This window comes from Jaculus jaculus, chromosome 5 (assembly GCF_020740685.1).
Source record: "Jaculus jaculus isolate mJacJac1 chromosome 5, mJacJac1.mat.Y.cur, whole genome shotgun sequence".
Lineage (NCBI taxonomy): Eukaryota > Metazoa > Chordata > Mammalia > Rodentia > Dipodidae > Jaculus > Jaculus jaculus.
The window spans coordinates 161640516-161663198 of NC_059106.1; the positions used below are offsets into that span (position 1 = coordinate 161640516).

The following is a 22683-nucleotide window of genomic DNA, read 5'->3' on the forward strand; positions in this document are numbered from 1 at the left end:
TCAGGGCAATCCTCCTACCTCTGCCTCTTGAGCACTGGGATTAAAGGTGTGTGTCACCATGCCCGGCTGATTTTGTTTTTTTGACTTTATTTATTTATTTTGGTTTTTCGAGGTAGGGTCTCACTCTAGCCCAGGCTGACCTGGAATTCACTATGGAGTCTCAGGGTGGCCTCGAACTCATGGCAATCCTCCTACCTCTGCCTTCCGAGTGCTGGCATTAAAGGCGTGCGCCACCACACCAGGCATGGTTTTTTGACTTTAGATAAAAGACAGTTGAACATTAATTTCTGGGTTCATAGTACATTCACTGTCAGTTTTTATAAGGCCTTTCTCTTGTCTTAATTAGTTTTGTTTCTTTTAATGTTTTATATACACGAATGACTTTTAAAACCAAAACAAACAAGAAAGCTTCCAAAAGGAACTTTATCATTCAGAATTCTGTAAGAATGATGGGCATGTCATATTCTAGGTCCTGTCACTGTCCTGGGATGAATTGTAACTTGTTCCCCTTCTCACCTGATATGAGGAGCAGAGATTAAGAATAGAATATGTTTACCTTGGAATATTTGGTTTCTAACTCCTAGCAGGATTCCAACCACTAACTCTAATGGGCTTAAAATAGTGCATCACCAAGAGTGATTACTAAGGGATGCTGGCAAGCAGAAGAAACCACCTGCTTGGCGTGGGTCCTTGTTAGCACCCACAAACCATTATAAACTAAGTGCAGTTTAAGCAACAGGAGTTTATTGTCTCACAGTTCTGGAAGTCATAAGTTCAAAATTAAGAGTAAGGAGGTCAGTTTCCCTCCTAAGGCACTTTTATATATCTTTGCTGGCACAGAAGCTCAGGTGTACCTTGGTTCATCTAATTGCACCTGCTTTCCAGGTCTCCATGATATTCCCTGTATATGTGTCTGTCTCTATGTCCAGATTTCTTCTTGTCATAAGGATACTCATCTTTTGGTTCTAGATCTAGCCTGGACACTTCATATTAACTTGCCTACCTCTGTAAAACTTTTACCTCTGGGAGAGCTGGTGAGATGGCTTAGCACTTAAGGCACTTGCCTGCAAAGCCCAAGGACCCAGGTTCGATTCCCTAGTACCCACATAAGCCAGATGCATAAGGTAGTGCATGAGTCTGTTGTTCGTTTGCATTCTTGCTATCTTCCTCTCTCTCTAAAACATACATATATATATGGCTGGAGAGATGGCTCAGTGGTTAAGGCACTTGCCTGCTAAGCCTAAGGACCCAAGTTTGACTTTCCAGAACCCACATAAGCCAGATACACAAGGTGACACATACACACAAGGTGGTGCATGTGTCTGCTTCTGGAGTTCAATTCTACTGGTTAGAGGCCCTGACATGCTAATTCTTTCTCTCATAAAATAAATAAAATCAGCTGGGCATGGTGGTGCATGCCTTTAATCTCAGCATTTGGGAAGCAGAGATAGGAGGATTGCCATGAGTTTGAGGCCACCCTGAAACTCCATAGGGATTTCCAGGTCAACCTGGGCTAGAGTGAGACCCTACTTTGAAAAACCAAGAAACATATATAAAATTTGGTTTTTCAAGGTAGGGTCTTGGTTTTGCTCAATCCCAGGCTGACCTGAAAGTCATTATGTGGTCCCAGGGTGGCCTCAAACTCATGGTGATCCTCCTACCTCTGCCTCCCATGTGCTGGGATAAAAGTTGTGTGCCACCACACCCAGCTTGAATAAATATCAAAAAAAAAATACAAATAAATAAATAACAGTCTCCCATTATTTTGGTGTGGTGGGAAGAACATGTGTTTTATAATTGTATTTGGACTTGAATCTTCCTGTCCTTACTGCTTACTGGTGGTGTCATTTTGGGAATGTCATTTATTTACTTAGCACTTGTTTTCTTTTCACAGAAAGGGATGTGTTGTTTCTCGAGGATTAGAGACTCTCTAGAATGAGCTAGATAGTGAAGGCTGTGCTTGGAGAGTGTGTCTTGCTTTTCCAGGTTAGATCCTATTAACAGTTACATGTGTATGTGAATTTGATGTAAGATTCTCAGGTGACAGTGAAGAGTTAATCTCTGAATCTGGTCAACTGTAAACTGGCATGGGTTCTAGAGGGCCTACATGTGATCCCTTGCTTGGTATCAGCTATAACTTTCAGGTTCCTTCTTAGGTGACACCTATATAAAACAAGTTAACAACACTCCAACCTGGACATGACAGTTTATTGGTCCATGCTGGGGAAGGTATGGCTGGGGGCAGGGTGGAGAAGGAATGTATCTTGTAGATATAAAGATTGCAAAATGCTTCTACTCCTGATTAGCTAGAGTTTCATGCTTCTGTGTCACTATATAAGCTTCTGGCTTGCCCTGTATGTAACAGGACATAGTTCCCACGAAATTGTTACATCTTGTTCAAGTAATCTAGAAATTAATTAGGCCAGTTTTCCCCATTGCCAACAATAAATATTTCTATCTCTAGAATTTAACATAGTTTTAAGTTAAGTTTAACTTTTAACTCAGGGATCCTCTTACCTCTGCCTCTCAAAGTGCTGGGATTAAGGTGTGTGCCACCACATTTGGCCAAGGCTGCAAATGTTTAACGGTTAGGATGGAAATGAAACACTCTGGCTCATGGGGTGACGAGAGGAAAGACCAAACAAACAAACAAACAAAAAATGAAGGTGGATTTGGGCAATTTTCAAATTGTCAGTATTCTAAAGTTTTTTTGTCAGTCTTGGCAACTTTTGATATCCTGAACAATCAGTCTAAAGCAAGCTAGTTGTCTTTGTTTTTTGGCCTAATATAGTTTAGTTTTAGTCTTCCTGCGCCTGTGCTAATATGATTAGTTTTTCCATGTCTGATAACTGCAGGAGGGGTTTTGCTGGAAATCACAGCCTTTAATGAAGTCACATCCGACAGAAACCAGTATTTGTTTGTAAAAAAATTGTGAGGAAGCTGGGCATGGTGGTGCACGCCTTTAATCCCAGCACCAGGGAAGCAGAGGTAGGAGGATCACTGTGAGTTCGAGGCCACCCTGAGACTACAGAGGGAGTTCCCGGTCAACCTCAGGTAGAGTGAGACCCTACTTCGTGGGGAAAAAAAATTGTGAGGAGAGAGATTAAGACTGAGAATAGGCGTGTCAGGGCCTCTTGCCACTGCAAACAAACTCCAGATGCATGTGTCACTTGGTGCATCTGGCTTTATGTGGTGGGGAATTTTTTTTTTTTTTTTTTTTTTTTGTAAGCAAGCACTCTCAACCACTGAGCCATCTCTCCAGCCAGCTTATTTATTTTTACACTTTTTTTTTTTTTTTTTTGTTTTTTCAAGGTAGGGTTTTACACTAGCCCAGGCTAACCTGGAATTTCACTATACAGTTTTAGGGTGGCCTCCAATTGAGGCAATCCTTTTACCTCTGCCTCCCTGGGATTAAAGGCATGCGGCACCATGCCCTGCCACTTTATAGTTTCTAAGGGTGCTTCGCTCCATGCCCCTCCAGGTAGGGTCTAACTCTAGCCCAGGCTGACCTGAAATTCACTATGTAGTCTCAAGCTGGCCTCGAACTCACAGTGACCCTCATTCCTCTGCCTCCCAAGTGCTGGGATTAAAGGTGTGCACAATCACACCTGGTCTAAGACTTCATGTTTTATTTATTTATTTATTTATCGAGGTACGGTTTCACTCTAGTCCAGGCTGACCTGGAATTCACTATGTAGTCTCAGAGTGGCCCCGAACTCACGGTGATCCTCCTACCTCAGCCTCCCAAGTACTGGGATTAAAGACGTGTGCCACCACGTCCTGCGAGACTTCATGTTTTAACTGTGGGCCCCTTAGTAAAAATACAAACACCATGAGGACCCAAATCAAGTGTGGGGCTAAGTTCACTGTGACTTTTGGTGCAACAGTGTATATATTCTGTAAACTATTAATTAAACGCCATTATTTTAGAGTGTATTACCAAATACAGTTTCAGCCAGTGGCTCCCTCCTTGTTACAAAGTAGCCACCCCGGGCGACTTGGTCCTCATGCCTGGAGAGCACACTCAGCCACCGAGCCAGGCAGAAGGGTCAGACCGACTCGGAACGAAAGCCAGAGTATTAATAGAGAGTTCTCATGGCTGAGGCCAAGTGGACACACTGAGAGGACGGCGAGGTGGGACGTGAGTACACACATTTTTTTGGGGGGTGGGGGTGAGTGGTACAAGGGTACGCGGAAGGGGCATTCCGATGGAGAGCTGGTTGCGCAGGAAGGAGGGGAGGGGGACATATGGCAGAGCTCGAAAGAGCGTGCCCAGCCTGGGGGAAAAAAAAAAAGAGAGAAAAAAAAAGAAAGTTTCCATGCTGGCTGGGGCCCGTGACTTCCTAACGCCGGTGCTGCCATGATGTGATCAAGGTGGCGGCCCGGAGAGGAGCGGCGTCGGGAATTCCTGGGATGTCTGGAGCGCGGAGGCGGCCTCCTCCCCGCCCCCACCGCGGCCTCCGCCGGCATCTTCCGGCCGCGTGCGGGGCGTGGGGGGAGAGCGGGCGGGCCCGTTGGAGGAACAGGCCGCGGCCGCTCGCCGGGCCGGGCCGGACCGGGGCGTCGAGTAGGCTTCCTGCCCGGGTCCCCTCCCCCGGGCGGGGCCGCGGCCACGGCCGCAGCCGGGCGCGCGACGCGGAAGCGCGGGGCTCGGGGCGGCGGCGCGGGAAGGCCTGCGCGCTCCTCGGGCCGCAGTCGGCGCGGGCGCGGCGGGTGCGGGGCGGGGCGAGGGGGGCGCTCGCGCACAGGCTGCCGCCTCGCCCTCCCCTTCTCTTCCCTTTCCTTCCTTCCTTCCCTCGGCCGGCCGTCCCCCTCCTCTCCCCTCCCCCGAGCGAATCACGCGCCCTCCACTGACACTGGTAGCGGGGCCCGAGCTCCGAATTTATCCTTCACGTGACCTGAGGGGGGTTGGGTGGTTGGCTGGGGACGGAGAAGGGGTGGGGAGGGGAGAGGGAAAGGAGGGAACGGAATCTGCCGTTGCCCGAGTAACAGGCCCCGCCTTCCGGCTGGAGGCCGGCGGGAGGGAGGAGGACGTCAGCACGTCAGCCGGGGTTTTGCGTTTTGATTGACAGTTGCTATAGCGACCGGGTCGGTCCGTCGCCATTTTGTTGGTTGGTTTTTTTTTAAACCCTTTCGCTTCCCGCCCGAATAATAATAAAAAGCCCCATTGGAGTGAGGCGGGGGTGGCGGCGGCAACCGCGGCGGGGGGATCCAGGGAGACTGCTGCCGTCGCTGCTGCCGATCGCGTTCTCAGGTCGGGCTGAGGGAGCGGACACCCCGAGCGGGGGTGCGGGCGCCGCCGCCGCCGCCACCACCACCGCCGCCGCCGCCGCCGCCGCTTCTTGCTGCTGTTCCTGCTGCTGCTGTTGGTGCCGCTGCCGCCGCCGCCGGCGAGCGAGCGGGCGGGCGGGACCGGTGTGAGTGTGCGAGGGAGCGTGTGCGCGCGTGTGAGTGTGTGCGCGAGTGTCTGTGTGTCTGTCTGCGGGGATCGGGGGCGGGCGGTACGGGCTGTCCTGGCGGAGGAGCCTCCTCCGCCGCCGCCGCCGCCGCCGCCGCCGCCGCTCGGGCCCCGGCGCTTCTCGCTGCGCAGGTTTGGAGCGCGCGCCATTTTGTGAGATTTACAAAAAAAAAAAAAAAATCCTCCTCGGGAAGAAGCCGCCGGGAGCGGCCGCCACTCGGTGCCCGGCCTCGCCGCCGCCCTCACTCAGCGCCAGGCCAGGCCGGGCCGCGCGGCCCCCTTTCGCCGCCGGGACTCGGGGGCCCGGGGACTGCGGTATTTGCCGGGGAGGGGCTGTCGCCTTGCCCGGCCCCGGGCGCCGCTTGGAACCGCGGCCGAGAAGAGCAGAGCAGAGCGGAGCAGAGATCGAGCCGAGGAGACAGGACTTGATCCGGCTGCGGCGCGGGCAGGAGCCGGGGGACGCCGGGGGCGGAGAGAGGCGGCCGGGGCGGCGCTGGCTGCGGAGGCCGCGGCGGGAGCGCGGCGCGGGAGCCCGAGGCTGAGACTCACCGGAGGGAGCGGCGCGAGCCCCGCCATCGTCCCGGTGAGTGGCCGGGCCCCACCCGGCCCATGTCCAACCCAACCCGGCGCGGCCCGGCGCGGCCGCTCGGCTTCCCCGGAGGGCGGCCTGCAGCCCGGGCCCGCTTCGAGGCCGGTCGGGCGGGCGGGCGGAGGGAGGGAGGGACCTGCCATTTTAGGAGGAGGCGCCGGCGGCCCCGGGGCAGGCCGTCCGCCCGCCCGCCGGGGGAGGGAGCCCCGACGAAGGCCGGTCCCCGAGGAGAGGCGGGAGCGGGCCCCGGGGAAAGTTGCGGAGGGTTGGGAGCGAGGTGGGCCTCGGCCTCCGGGGAGCCGGGAGCCTGGGGTGGGCCCGAGAAAGCACCAGACCTCCGCCGGCCGCCCGGGCCGAGGGGAGGAGGTTGTCTTCTTCCTCCTCCTCCTCTTCCTCCTCATCCTCTTCCTCCAGCTCCTCCCTCGTCCCTCCTCTCCGTCCCCACCAGGGTGCGAAGCGCCGGGGTTCTTGGCAAGGACAATGCACGGGTTAAGAAAATGGGGGCCGGCTGCCGGCTGGGCGAGGACGCGGGGCCAGGCTGGTCGCCGGCGAAGGTCGGCCCTTGGCGCCCGCGTCCGAGCGAGGGGGACCCGGTGTGCTCCGAAGTTGGGCCTCGGGTGCGCGAGCAGCCCCGGCCGCGGGAGGTGGAGGGATGACCTGCTTAGCAGGCGGAGGACTCAGTGGCCGAGGACACTGGAATTAGGATGGATACCTGTGCATTGCCACAAAACTTCACGAGTCTATTTATAGGCACAAACCCACTCAAGGCTTCAGAGGCACCCAGGCTGCTGAACATCTCAGCACTCAGGCAAGGCCCCTCCCTAGCCCGAAACAGTTAAAAATGGCAAAATGAGTGAGTCAGTGACACCGACTTCTTGTCTGTACCTTTATGCCCATCTCTAGATCTTAGGACTCTGTATTCTAAGAGCAACACTATTTGTTCTTGCGTTTCATTACATTGCTTGAAACACACCTTGTATTTTCATGACATTGTTTTCCCACCTAACGATTAGTGCCAGGCACTCTTATCATGGCCTTATAGATTGTCTCACTTAGCTTACCAGTGAGAGCTGTTACCCATTTTACAGATAGACTGAGCCTAGAGTGGGCAGTGACTCATCCAAGGTCATACAGCTGAGACTCTAGGAGCCAGATGTCAATTGTCAGTTGTAACTCGTTATTATAAACGCTAGCAAATTTTAGAGCGATTTTGTGTGTGATGACTCAGGATTCTAACCTGGAGATTGTGTTCATATACAGTTTTTGGCATAGAGTTAACTTGAGGTTTTCAGGAGTGGAAACACCTGAGATGAGCCTCTTAATGAAACTTGTCGGCTCCTCTCCCCTCAAAAAAGGGTAAAGGGTTTTGAGTGGAAGGAATTAAAAAAAAATTACATGATGTATTTTATGCTTAACAGTTATTTAATTGTAGGCTTCCTTTGTGTATATAAGTCATAAGAAAGTTTTGTGTAAAGTTAGTTTTAAACATTTTTTCTTTATATACTTAAATTTTCTGCATCCCTTTGTAGTTTGCATGCGTGAAGTGTTAAGAAAGATAAAATAGTAGTTGGTTTGTGGAATTACCTTTAATCAGGTTACTCATATTTTAAATGTTAAAGAGAATTTTATTTTTAGGTAGACTGTAAATGAGACCCGAGAACAAGCTACAGTTGCATGGCTGAAGTTTCAAACTAATAGTGGTTAAGGGGGGCAGTTTACAGTTGTGATTTTTTAACAAACCCTTCTGTGCTGGTGGTAGCTGTCCAGTGGACTTAGGCTTTAAACACGGGCAGAAAGTGAGGAACTCCTATCAGTGTTACACCCAAGTTCTCTTGTAAAACCAGGTAAACAAAGCCTTCATACTTGGAGAGTAATTAGCTCAGTGTTCTAGGAGGAAGGGTCTCCGCAGTGTCTGAAAAGTGAGGGTCCATACTCTTATACCTGGTGGGTGCTGAGAAGAGGTTTTAGATTTGGATGAATAGACTTGAATGGATTGGATGATCATTATAGCTTGGTGTAGAGAATGCACTAAATGATCAAGTGAGATTTTGTTATTTTTAGGAATTTAAAATTTATATATCAGACGGTTTCTTAACATAAGACATTTTGGTGTGGGACCTATTAGAAGTTTAACTTAGTTACTGTTAGGGATCAAAGATAATGCCAGTTTTTTGTTTTTTTTTTTAATATAACACTGACATTCAACAGAAACAAAACATTCAAGTTTAGTGTAGTGTCCAAGGGAATGTGCATAGTAAAAAGACCATTGACTAGGGGGAGGGAGGGAATTATCATGGTATGTTGTTTACTATCATGGAAATTGTCAATTAAAAAAATAATAAAGAAAAGAAAAGAAAAAAAAGACCATTGACTAGAAAACCTTGTTACTTTCAGAGGATGTTTGAGATTTGTCATTTTGTCCTGTTTATGGAAGTAGTCAAGTGCAACAATGTATTTAAAGAATTAAGGTTCTTGTGGTATGGGTATCTGTAGAACTGGAATTAAAGATAGTTTGTTATAAGCATGACTCCTGTGACCTTTGGCATGCTTCATGTTTTGTAACTACACAAAGAAGATACTGTTTGTATTGAAACTTGGGTATTACGGAAACTTTTTTTCTTCTTCTTTTGAGGTAGGGTCTCTAGCCCAGGCTGACCTGGAATGTACTATGTAGTCTCAGGGTGGCCTTGAACTCATAGTGATCCTTCTCCCTCTGCCTCCTGAGTGCTGGGATTAAAGGCCTGTGCTACCATGAATGGCTGAAACTTTTTTTAAACTGAAACATTTTCTTGAAATTGCTCAGAAATCTAGGTTGCACAGAGGTGTTAACCAAGTGCATAATTTGCCAATGTCTACTTATGGGGGGAAAAAAGTTGACTAGAACTTTGAGGGAGAAAGAATGGTTTTGTACTACGTGGCATAAATAAGACTCAGGCTTAGTTTGTGCCTTTCTTGCTGTTTGTGATTTCCATGTGTGTTGTCTTGGCTTTGGCATTAGCCAGAGATTTCACTGTATGTCTCCCTCCCACTCCCCCAGCAGCTAGTCTTCCACCTCCTAAAAAAGAAATTAACCATGTAAACTTAGCAAAACTCAAGAATTTCCAGGAATTCCATGTCAGGAACATAGTTCTTTATTCTCAACTTTTAGTGTTATAATTTTGTGGTATTCCTAAGCAGTAGTTCAAACTGTGAGCAAGCAGTTTGCTTTTTGTTGAGTGTTTTGATGGTTTTTATCTATCTCCACCTTTTTTTTTTTTTAAATATTTTCATTTTCATTTATTTATTTGAGAAAGGCAGAGAGAAAAAGAAAGAGAATGAATGGGCATACCAGGGCCTCCAGCTGCTGTAAACACCTTGTGCCTCTGGCTTATATGGGTCCTGGGTAATCAGTTGAACTTTGCAGGCAAGCACCTTATCCACTAAGTCATCTCTCTAGCGCCCCCCCCATTACCCCTTTCCTCCTTTTTTTGGGAAGGGTGGTTTTTTCCGAGGTAGGGGCCCACTCTAGTTTAGGCTGACCTGGAACTCAGTGTAGTCCCAGGCTGGGCCTTAATCTCAGCGATCCTCCTTCCTCTGTCTCCTGAGTGCTAAGATTAAAGGCATGTGCTAGCATGCCTAGGTTGTCTCTTTTCATTTTAGAAGTAAAGGTACTACTTGAACAAATCAGACAGGGTCAACTGGAACTTGATAACCAGTTTACCCTATCCAAATGAATAGAATGACTAGAGTAATAGCACCTTACAGTTAAGGAGTAGTTATGCCTTCTAAAAGAGCTAAGACCAGATGCAACCATGACCATCTGGCAATTATTTATTTATTTATTTGAGAGAGACAATGGGTGTGCCAGGGCTTCCAGCCACTGCAAACAAACTTCAGACACATGTGCCACCTTGTGTGTCTGGCTTACATGGGTCCTGGGGAATCGAACCTAGGTCTTTTGGCTTTGCAGGCAAGCGCCTTAACCGCTAAGTCATCTCTCCAGCCCCATTTGGCAATTTTTGTAGGCTAGAGTACTTGTAATTTATAACCCAAGGCCTGCACAATCTTGGATTACAAAATATGGGTGATTAAAATTTGTGTTTAATTACTTGTAAGAAAAAGATTTAAGTTATTGTAAGTTTTAATTTTTTTTTTTTATTTTTTATTGTAAAGGTTTCTTCTTTATTCCCTTTAAAGGAAGAAATCTTTGAGGTCTTGCTTCATGTCAGCTCTATACTTACTGTTAAGCTAGACTGCCAAGTTTACTATTGGCTGTGTGAAAGTCTGCCGTTGATTGACGTGGCTAAAATACCTAAAGCTTCATATCAGAAAATGATGACAAGTCTTGTGTCCTAGATTGTAATTTCACTTTTAGTCTGCGACCTGGGAGTACTGCATTATGGAAACAGTAACTTGTTTATAAAAAGTTAGGCTTTGTCTTCGAAACCTACTTTCAGAGTTCTGTAAGTAGTTAAGATTCTGGAGATGAAACCTTACATTTTAGGCAGCTTGTTATAAACATGATACCCTATGACCTTTGACATTCATTCTGTTGTAATTATATGAAGAAAGAACATTATTTGCATCTAAAATGATGTGATTCCTCGAAGACATACTTTTGTGGATAGAGAACCATTGTTAGTTCCATGGCAGTTCGTTCTTGTACCAGAGCTATATTCCTTCTATTTTTTTTTGTTTTTTTTTGAGGTAGGGTCTCACTCTGGTCCAGGCTGACCTAACCTGGAATTAACTCTGTAATATCAGGGTGGCCTTGAACTCACAGCGATCCTCCTACCTCTGCCTCCTGAGTGCTGGGATTAAAGGTGTGCGCCACCACACCTGGCTCCTTCTATTCTTGAAGGTGATTTTTTGAAAAATTGCTGGGCGTGGTGGCACATGTCTTTAATCTCAGTAGTCAGCAGGCAGAGGTAGGTGAATCACTGTGAGTTCGAGGCCAGCGAGACTCTGAATGCTAGGTCAGCCTGGGCGAGAGGAGCTCCTACCTGGAAAACAAAACAAGACACATATTTAGCTGAGTATGGTAGATCACACCTTTAATCCAAGCACTCAAAGAGGCCAAGGTAGGGGGATCACTGTGTTCAAAGCCAGCCTGTGGGTCATTCTGCCTAGGACCCACTGGGCTAGAAGACGGACTCAACTACAGAGAATGCCCCTTGTTTTAGTTCTCTCTGTGTGGTGCTGAACAGTCTTACAATATGGCAAGCATAGTGCAGTGCAGTTATGACCACCTAGGATATCTAGGCTTGTTTTTATTTATTTTTATGAACAACTTCTGTGATTATAAACAATATCCCATGGTAATGCCCTCCCTCCCCCCACTTTCCCTTTTGAAACTCTGCTGTCCATCATATCCCCTCCCCCTCTCAATCAGTCTCTCTTTTATTTTGATGTCATGATCTTTTCCTCCTATTATGATGGTCTTGTGTAGGTAGTGTCAGGCACTGTAAGGTCATGGATATTCAGGCCATTTTGTGTCTGGGGGGAGCATGTTGTAAGGAGTCCTACCCTTCCTTTGGCCCTTACATTCTTTCCGCCGCCTCTTCTGCAATAGACCCTGAGCCTTGGAAGGTGTGATAGAGATATTGCAGTGCTGAGCACTCCTGTCACTTCTTTCCAGCACCATTATGCCTTCTGAGTCATCCCAAGGTCACTACCACCTGAAAAGAAAAGATTCTCTACCAAAAGTGAGGGTAGCATTAATACAGGGGTATGAACATTAAGAGAAGTGCTTACTGGGCAGTTTGGTGAGCATAGTATATACATTTAGCCAGACAGCAGCAGAAGTTATACCCCTTGGGCTCATGATTATCTTTGTTTTAAGTTTTCAGTATCAGGCATGTATTCCTTCCATGGAGTGGGCCTCCAGTCCAGTTAGAGGGCAGTTAGGATATCTAGGTTTTAAGGAAAAACAAGTTATATATACTGTTTTTTTTTAAATTTTTTAAAAATTATTTATTTATTTGAGAGCAACAGACACAGAGAGAAAGACAGATAGAGGGAGAGAGAGAGAATGGGCACGCCAGGGCTTCCAGCCTCTGCAAACGAACTCCAGACGTGTGTGCCCCCTTGTGCATCTGGCTAACGTGGGACCTGGGGAACCGAGCCTCAAACCGGGGTCCTTAGGCTTCACAGGCAAGCGCTTAACCGCTAAGCCATCTCTCCAGCCCTATATACTGTTTTTTTTATTCATTTATATATGATCTGATAAAGCTCAGTCCTATGGGATGATACCATCTCAGCCCCATTCTCATGTTCCATAAGTAGTAATTACTTACAGCTTGTTCTTTTTTTTTAAACTTTTAAAAATATATTAGGGAGAATGGGCACACGAGGGTCTCTAGCCACTGCAGATGAACTCCATCCATATGCATGTACCACCTTTTGTGCATCTGGCTTAAGTGCATACTGGGGAATTGAACCTGGGTCCTTAGGATTCGCAGGCAAGTGCATTAGCCGCTAAACCATCTCTCCAGCCCTCATAGCTTGTTCTCACAGAAATGTTCTGTGCATATGTTTGCATAGTAACATACAATATACTTAATACATTTAATATGCATTGTGTAACAAAATTACGCTAGTATGATCCCCTCTCTTTTTTTTCCTTTTGTTAGTAGTGCTGGGGAATCCAGGGCCTCGTGCGCACTTGGCAAGCCTTCTATCACTCAGCTATATCTTTAGCCTTGCCTTTGTTTTTCAAGGGCACAGTTGTAAGTTTCTTTCTACCACAGTATCACATCTATGTACTTAAAACCAAAAGTGTACTTAGCACACAGATTTGCAGCTTAAGCTTTCTTTTATTTTCCCCTTCTTTTTCAAGGCAGGGTCTCACCCTACCTTGTGAGTCACAGAGGTGTGTGTCACCGCACCCAGCCTGTCAACTGTCTTTTTTTGTTTTTTTTTAACTGTGTTTTATACCCCTTAACTGCAAAATATACACAGTGTCCCCACATTAGATTTACTTCTTTTTCATTTCATTTTACTTTTTTAAATTAAAATTTTTTTTATGTATTTGAGAGAGAGTAAGAGAGAGAGAATGGGTGCGCCAGAGCCTTCATCCACTGCAAAAGAACTCCAGATGCATGTGCTACCTTGTGCATCTGGCTTATGTGGATCCGGGGAATCAAATTTGGGTCCTAGGATTTGCAAGCAAGTGCCTTAAACTCTGAGCCATCCCTCCAGCCTTAAACTTCTTTCTTTTTTTAAAAATTTATTTTCTTTGTTTATTACGGGGGGAAGGGAGGGAGCGAAAGAGAATGAGACAGAGGCAGATAGGGAATGGGCACGCCAGAGCCTCTACCCACTGCAAACCGAACCCTTAAACTTCCTCATCTGTCTTAGAAATATTCCTGTAGGATCTGATAAAGTGTGTGTGTGTGTGTGTGTGTGTGTGTGTGTGTGTCTGTCTCTCTCATGTTCTATGTCCCAGACTGGCCTGGTAACTATATATCCCAGGCTGGCTTTGAACTCTTAGCAGTCTTGCTGCCTTAGTTCAAATATTTGGATTTTATGCAGACTACCATGATCAGTTTATACTGTTAGATGCTAAATCCAGGGCCTTATCCATGATAGGCAAACACTCTTATTAGCCAAATTCCATCCCTAGCCCTTGCCTGATGTTTTTAATGGTTGTGAAGTATTTTATTTTATGGGTGTACCTTGTTTTATTTTTTTCCCCATTAAGGGGAATTGACCTTGTTTTGTTTTCATACTTTTAAAAAATATGTTGTGGTTGTATACTTTCTATTTTTTTGGTTTTTCTTTCTTTTTGTTTTTGCTTTTGTTTTTCAATGTAGGGGTTTCACTCTAACTCAAGCTGACCTGGTATTGACTGTGCCGTCTCAATCCTCCTACTTCTGCTTTTCTAGTGCTGGGATTAAAGGTGTGCACCACCACTCCTGGCTCTTTATATCTTTAATTTTTAAATTTTTTTGCAAGTAGAGAGAGGATGAGAATGAGAGAATATGAATAAATGAATGAGCACACCAGGGCCTCTAGCCACTGCAGATGAATTTCAGATGTGTGCCCCACTTTGTGCTTCCAGCTTTTTGTGGGTACTGGGGAATTGAACCTAGTTGATAGGCTTTGCAGGCCAGTACCTTGACTGCTGAGTCATTTCTCCAGTCCCCCAGACTGACTGACTGACTGACTGACTGACTGACTGTCTGTCTGTCTCCCTCTCTCTCTCTCTCTCTCTCTCTCTCTATCTATCTATCTATCTATCTAATTTTGCTCTGTGAGCATTTGCCATGGGATACATATATATAAAAGAGAAAGTGCTGGATATGGTGGCGCACGCCTTTAATCCCAGCACTTGAGAGGCAGAAGTAGGAGGATCGCCATGAGTTTGAGGCCACCCTGAGACCTGAGACTACATAGTGAATTCCAGGTCAGGCTGAGCTAGAGTGAAACCCTACCTCAAAAAAAGTACCAGGTATATGCACATTTGAATGTATGTTGTCAAATTGTTTTCTAAAACACTGTGCCATTTATACTTTCACCAGAATTTTCCCAATTCTGACCAACACGTATTTTTAAGGTTTTAAACATTTATCAGTTTGATAGGGATGATGTCTGGTTGTTTGGGCCTGCCTTTCCTTTACTATGACAAGTTCAGGCATTTTGAGTTGTACTATAAGTTGTATTATAAATCTGTTGCAGTCAGGTTCACGTTGCTGGTAGACATCACCCAACCAAGTACAGCTTGTGGGAAATAGAGGTTTATTTTGGCTTAAAGGCTTGAGGGGAAGCTCCACGATGGCAGGGGAAAACGATGGCATGAGCAGAGGGTGGCCATCACCCCCTTGTCAACATTAGGTGGACATTAGCAACAGGAGTGTGCCAAACACTGGCATGGGGAAACTGACTATAACACCCATAAGCCTGCCCCCAACAAGGCACCCCTCCCCCCAGGAGGCTTTAATTCCCAAAACTCCATCAGCTGGGAACCTAGCATTCAGAACACCTAAGTTTATGGGGGACACCTGAATCAAACCACCACAAAGTCCCTTATATCTGTGCTGTCATCAGTCAGGGTCTCACTACGTAGCCTGGACTGTCCTCACTCTTGAGATACTCTTACTTCAGCCTTCCTGAGTGTTAGAATTACAGGCATAAAAAACATACCTGGCTTAAGTTTTGTAGCATAACAAACTATTCTTTGTCTTATATGTCGTTAAGAAAAACATCTAAAAATGTTTTCTTGAAAGGTGGCTTGGTGAATAAAGCTATTGCCTCACTACTCTGAGTACCTGAGTATGGATCTACAGGTCCTCTTAAAAGCTGGAAATTTGCAGGCTTCTGTATAATCGGTGTGCCTAGGTGAGAAAGGGAGGTGGAGACAGAATTTTTGTAGAAGATTGTGAACAGACATTTGAAAATTTGTCCTCTGACCCCCACATGCGTGCTGTGGAACATGTGCAGGTGCGTGTACACAACTTAAGATTTAAAAATATTTTCTAGTCATCTTGGTTTCTCATTGCTGCAACAAATACCTGACAGAAGCAACTTTATTTTGGTTCATACTTTGAGGTTACATCCAGTATGGTGGGAAAGCATATTAACAGTAATTGGTCACAATAGGTCCTCAGTCAGGAGGGAGAGAGATGAATGCTGGTGCTCAGTTCTCCTTCTCCTTTACTTTGGTGTGGGACCCCAGCCCATGGAAAGGTGCCATACACACACATTTAGGTTGGGTCACCTCTGTTAACCTAATACAGAGAATCCCCACAGATGTGCCCCGAGATTTGTTTCCTAGGTCTAGATACAATCAAGCTGACAGTGCACATTAAGCGCACACAACTTTCTTTTTTTCTGCTGAAGAACTGATGCTTTATCCAGAAAAGGAGATGCCTCCCCTTCAGTTTGCGTGTCTGTTGTATGAGATTTATGATTTACATGAGCTAAGTACTGGGTTTTGATTACAAAAGTGAATGCAATTTGGTTACTTCCGATGGAGTTGTACATGCAGTGGAAGAGTGAGCACTGGCAAGGCCAAGGCTACTAGTGGCAATAGCATATGAAAAACTAACGGAGCATAAGGAGGCGAGGCAGTTTTGGGGGTTTGAAGATGGTTGTGGGGAGGCTGGGACTAGATCTTGTTTCGTGATCGGATGGGGACTTGACAGACCATGGAGGAGGCCATGTGGACATTGCTGGTGGGGAGCATGAGGATAACTGGAGAGAAGTGGTAGGGGTAGAGGAAGGTGCAGAGAGAATGAGAAGAATCAGTGGACGAATATGCAGGAATAACAGAAGATGAAAGGAATAGAGCACGTTCACAGTTCTTCATTAGGTTGGAAAAGCTCAGTCAGTGAAGTGTTTGTCTCAGTCCCCAGATCTGTACCTGTGTAAAAATGTCAGTTGTGGTCATGTGTGCCTGTAGTGCCAGCATTGGGGGTGTAGAGACAGGTGGATCCTGGACTGGCTGGCCAGCCAGGTTTAATCATAGGCCAGTGAAACACCCTGTCTCAAAAAAGTGGATGAGCAGGGTGTGGTGGTGCACACCTTTCATCCCAGCACTGATCTCAGCTCTTGACTTCAAGCCCACTCTGAGGCTGTGGATTCCAGGTCAGCCTGAGCTAGAGTGAGCCCTACCTCAAAAAACCAACCAAACAACAACAAAAAAAAGTGGATGGCATTCCTGAGGAACAGCATCTCAGAATGTCATTTGTTCTCCATATGCATGCATACATACATGTGTACCAACCCACACATACAAACACATAAGAAAGAAAAGTTCTAAATTATACTTTAATTTTCAACAAAGTGAATATTTCTGGATTCAAGTAGTAGTGTGGACAGATTTCTCAGCACAGGAAGGAGAATTAAGCCAGGCTACTGGGGAGGGTGAGGAGGGAAGATCATGTGGATAGTTATGTGGGACAGTTGTTAATACTTGTACTGAGGATTTAAAAGAACTGTTGGGAACTGAGGGTAGAATTATTATTGTAGCTCAGGCTTTCCATTAGCAACAGGTGGAAACAATTTGCAGCACCAGTAATGATGGGATTAAAAAACTAGAGCATTGGGAGAAAGCAGTGTTGAAAGGAATAATTTTTATACTAATTTAAAATTTAGCATATGTAGATGTTGCCTGGTATGGTGACACATGCCTTTATTCCCAGCACTTGGGAGGCAGAGGTAGGAGGATTGCTGTGAGTTAGAGGCCAGCCTGGGACTATAGAGTGTGTTCCAGATCAGCCTGGGCTAGAGTGAGACCTTACCTCATAAAACAAAAACAAAAGAATAGAAAATGTAGATGTTGTGGGAAACTTTTCCCCTAGGGCTCAGATAGCAGCAAAACTGAGATAACGGGCTACTATTACCTGCCACTGTGGAAGTTACACGCTGGTGCGAAAATCTTCATAGTCTTGAGTAGGCTTAAAGATACAGTCTAGAACAGAAAAAATTAAATTTTCACTAGGGGGAATAGTCTGTGATCGTTTTCCATCTCTGGAACCTGATTGGGTATTTTTGGCTTACTTTTTTAAAGGTCAAAATTATCTTAGGACCCTTTTGCTAGTTAATTTTGAGCCAGAGGTGTGTTTGGATACAAGTAGGACTGTAGTCCTTAAGACAGATACTGTCTGCCAACAAGTTTGTTCTGATTTGATCATTTTTCTTTTGGAGAGAACTACTGTCATCACAGTCGTGTTTTTTCCTTATCTTTACATCAAACACATTCACTCTTGATGGACATTGGTTCTGTGATAGAAAACGTTGTGAAAGTTTTTCAGAATAAGAATGGTAACATGAATAGTACCTCACTGAGTATTTCTTTTTTTAAACATTTTATTTTTACTTACTTGACAGAGAAGGAGAGAGAGAAGGAGAGAGAAAGAATGGGCCTGTCAGCACATAACTCCAGATGCGTGCACCCCCTTGTGCATCTGGCTTAAGTGGGTCCTGGGGAGTTGAACCAGGATCCTTTGGCTTTGCAGGCAAATGCCTTAACTGCTAAGCCATTCCTCCAGTCCCCTCATTGAGCATTTCTGTTGGATTTTTTTTTTTTTGTATTTCCTTACAGTAGTTCTGTAGCACAGTTGTAAACATATAAATGTCATTAAGTTAAGTTCACTTTGTTAAGCAGTTACTCAGCAGTATTGCAGTCAGATAAGCAAGTTGAAGAGTTTTAGAATTCATGGTGTATAGTTGGGAAAAGGGTTGTTTGCTGAAATAAGACAAAAATATAAGGCTGGAGAGATGGCTTAGCAGTTAAGCCCTTACCTGTGAAGCCTAAGGATCCTGGTTCCAGGCTTGATTTCCCAGGTTTCCCAGTACTCATGTAGGCCAGATGCACAAGGTGGCACATGCATCTGGAGTTTATTTGCAGTGGCTAGAGGCTGTAGTCCACCAATTCCTTCTTTCTATCTCTTTCTCTGTCTGTTGCTCTCAAATAATTAAAAATGAACAAAAAAAAAAATTAAAAATATACAGCCACGAAAAGTGTGTAGGCAGCCAGGTGTGGAGGTGCATGCCTTCAGTCTCACTATTCAGGAGGCAGAAGTAGTTTGAAGTGAGTTCGAGGCCAGCCTGAGACTATGTAATGAATTCCAGGTCAGTCTGGGCTAGGGTGAGACCCTTCCTTGAAAACCAAAGGAACAATAAAAGCATTTAGGCATATAGAGAAGATCAAGAGATAGAAAAGTGCAAGTGAATGAGCAGAAATGGAAGAGGGATTTTACTAGGTAAGTAACAGTTCTGTCATTTAAAAAACAAAACAAAACAAAACACTCTTGGGCTGGAGAGATGGCTCAGCAGTTAAGGCACTTGGCTATAAAACTTGACAACTTGGGTTCAGTTTCCCAGCACCCTTGTAAGCCAGAGGGACAAAGTAGCCCATGTACCTAGAGTTTATTGCAATATAGTAAGAGGCTCAGGCACCCTCATACACAAACTCAAACTTTCTCTCTCTCTTTGTAAACAATTTTTTAAAACACTTTTTTTTTTTTTTTTAAGTTAGGGTTTCACTCTAGCTCAGGCTGACTTGGAACTCACAGTGTAATCTCAGGGTGGTCTTGAACTCATGGCAGTCCTCCTACCTGTGTCTCCTGAGTGCTAGGATTAAAGGTGTGTGCCACCATGCCTGGCTTTATTAAAAAAAAAAAAAAACCCTCTTTAGGCCAGGCTTACATACCAATAATCCTAGAACTGGCAAGCTGGAGCAAGAGGGTCATACATATGTTCCCGTCTCATAAAAGTAGCCCCCTCAACCAAAAAAAAAACCCACAAAACAAAAATCACCCCTAAACCTCCTTAATGGTAGACTTTTGTGGTAAAGACCAAAGGAGTCACAGAATCTGTAGGCCCCTTGCCTAACTGAGCTAGCTCAGCTGACTTTAACAGAGCCAACTTTCCTCACCCTCTGGATCATGCAACTGTAACTGACTCTCCATCTTTACATAGGATGTGTCCTTGGCCTGTGGTTACTTCCTCTAACGTACCTTGGCCGCCTCAGTCATTTTCAGTTGAGATATCACTGTCAGGGAGGGCCCCTCACTCTCCGCAAGTCATTCTTTTTAAATAATGTGTCTGTTCTCTTCTTTAATAACATGTATTACAACTAGTATTTGTTCACTGCTTATTTGATTACTCCCCTGCAGAAAACGGTGGCATTTTGCTCTCAAAGTTTGTAATCTTAGGGTTTGTCAGGGTGCTTAGTATGTTATAAATAAACATTATAGAATGAATCAAACTGCATGTTTTTTTCTGTGTGACTGTGCGTGTACACATATGAAGAAAACAGGAAAAGATGGGGTCTCTAGGGTTAGGGATTGGATTACAGAAGATTGGAAACTGGGCATGATGGTGTACTATGTAAATCCATCCCTTAGGTGGCTGAGACAGGATTCCCATGAGTTTTGAGGCCAGCCTGAGCTTCAGAGCAGAGTTTTAGATTATCCTAGGCTTGTCTCAAAAACAAAACAAAAAGATTGAAAATATTTGTGCTGTGCATAGGAGAAAGAGAAAAAATATTTATAGGTGAATGTATATGAATGCCTATTGTATTTTGGGGGCTAAATATTGAGTGTGTGGAGTAGAAAGATTGTACATTTTATATTAAAGCAGTACACAGTTTTTGTAGTTCATTGAAGTCGATACAACTCTTATTATTATTTTTTTTTTTTGTTTTTCGAGGAAGGGTTTCACTCTGGTCCAGGCTGACCTAGAATTAACTATGTAGTCTCAGGGTGGCCTTGAACTCATGGCGATCCTCCTACCTCTGCCTCCCGAGTGCTGGGATTAAAGGCGTGCGCCACCACGCCCGGCTTCGATACAACTCTTAATGGTAATTTGGAACAGTTTTATGGTTTGATTGAGACAGACAGTCTTGCCAAGTAGCCCAGGCTGGTGTCAGACTCACTGTACTGCCTCAGCCCCACAGAGCTGAGATTAGGTAAGGCAGGATTGCAGTCAGGAGGGCATTGCTGGCAGAAAATACCCCATCAAGAGCAGTTTATGGGAGAAAAGGTTTATTTTGGCTTACAGACTAGAGAGGAAGCTCCATGATGGTAGGGGAAAACAATGGCATGAGCAGAGGGTGGACATCACCACCTGGCCAACATCAGATGGACAACAACGTGCCAAACTCTGGCAAGAGGAAGCTGGCTATAATACCCATAAGCCTGCCCTCAATAATTACTGCCTCCAGGAGATTTCAATTCCCAAATTGCCATTAGCTGGGGACCTAGCATTCAGAACACATAAGTTTATGGAGGACACTGAATCAGACCACCACATTCTGCTCCTGACCCTCATAAACTGATAACCATACATGATGGTAAATTGCAGTGCATTGAGTCCTACTTTAAAAGTCCCCATAGTTTTTATTAATCTCATGATGTTCATACATCCCCATAGTCCAAGATCTTTTAACTGAGCCGTAATACTCCCCCCCCCCCCAAGAAAAAGCAGTTGAAAAACTTAAAATGGCACAGGGTAAACATTCATTGCAAAAGATGTATTGGGCATAGCAAAGAAACATTCAACCAATATGACAAACAGGGCAAACATCAAACTCTAGCTCCAGTTCTGATAACTAACCAGTGACCAGTCTGAAGTTCCAATTTTGCCCTTCCAGCTAGGCTACTCACTGACTTGGAAAACTTCATCTGGTGTCAGTAGCTGTCCTTGGTAGCCATCCTAGGGTCCTGGCATTTCAGTTGGGTCTCTACTGCAACCCATGGCCCGTTCTTAGGGCTCCATCAGGCTTACACGCAGGTAATCCAACAAACCTGCTTCACACTGCCCATAGCCATTTCCAAAATACCAAACTGTGTTGCAAATCCCATGACTCTGTTTTTCCTGCATTTATTGTACTCTGGAATACCAGGTGGGCTATCAACTTGTTAATCCAGGGGGAAATAAAGCCAGTGTTGAAGAACAGGACACTCCTTCAGCATTCAACCCCTTTCCAAAGAGTCTACAGTCTTCCTGTTGTCCCAATGCAGATCAGCTGGCCCACTTTCAATGTGGTTGTAATCTCTCATATGATGGCAGCAGAATGGGTTGAGGTTTTGGCCCAAAGATTTCATTTTTTTTGTGTGCCGTATCCCTCTGCTCACATCAGTCCATTTCTACACAATGCAGTCTTGCACAAGTTCCCAGGACACAGGCAGAATGCAGCAATCCTGTCACACAAATTGCTAGTAGTCCAGTCCAGTCCAAGCAAAGCTCTTTCTCACCCTCATAAGTCAAACCTCATTTGCATTCAGGTCTTTCAATTTAGACAAGAGTAGTCCATGAAGCTATACTTTAGTATTGCAAGGCATCTGTGATGCCAAGATTTCAAATCCTCCCACATTTTTTTCCTGAAAATCAGCTCCAGAAGTCCAAAAGCCAGGTTGCTAGCATCAGTGATCCCACTTCTCTGTACTGTTGCAGTCAGGTTGGCATTCCTGGCAGAAAACACAAGATCAAGAGCAGCTAGTGGGAAAGCAGGGCTTATTTTGTCTTACAGACTCAAGGGGAAGCAGAGTTTTGATGGTGAGAGGAAATAATGGCATGAGCAGAGCGTGGATATCACCTCCTGGCCAACATCATATGCACAACAGCAACAGGAGAGTGTGCCAAACACTGGCAAGGCAATAACACTCATAAGCCTGCCCCCAACAATACACTGCTTCAATTCTCAAATTGCCATCATTTGGGGACCTAGCATTCAGAACACATAAGTTTATGGGGAACACCTGAATCAAACCCCACCACAGGCAGTTTTATAAGTGTTTTTTTTTTTCCTTTTAAAAATATTTGAGACAGAAAAAGGCAGATAAGGGAGGAAGGGAGGCAGAATGGACATGCCAGGGCCTCTTACCACTGCAACAAACTCCAGACACTTGTGCCTCCTTGTACATCTGGCTTACATGGAACCTGGAGAATTGAATCTGGATCCTTAGGCTTTGCAGGCAAGTGCCTTAACCGCTCAGCCACCTCTCCAGCCTAGCATTAAGTTCTTAATCAATAGAGTGACAGTCATTCACCTGGGATATAGATTGATCATTTGTAGTAGTTCTCAGATGCACATCTAAGATAACTTCTAGCTTTTATTTCATTTAAAAAGTGACTTGATGCCCAGAGAGATGGCTAAGTAGTTAAGGTACTTGCTTGCAAATCCTAATAACCGAGGTTCAAATCCCCT

At 45.3% G+C, this 22683-nt stretch overlaps 1 protein-coding gene across 3 annotated transcripts in view; it reads left to right on the top strand.

The window, feature by feature from the left end:
• Positions 1-4122: 4122 nt before the first annotated feature.
• The window catches only part of Dyrk1a (dual specificity tyrosine phosphorylation regulated kinase 1A), a 145264-nt gene continuing 126703 nt past the window's right edge, over positions 4123-22683 (top strand). Inside the window, exon 1 of one of the 3 annotated variants that reach the window (XM_045149144.1) lies at positions 4123-4141. The gene's annotated coding sequence lies outside the window, so the exon portion shown is untranslated. Of the gene's footprint in view, positions 4142-5960; positions 6042-22683 lie in introns of those variants that run through there. The other 2 variants (XM_045149143.1, XM_045149145.1) reach the window with 2 other exon arrangements.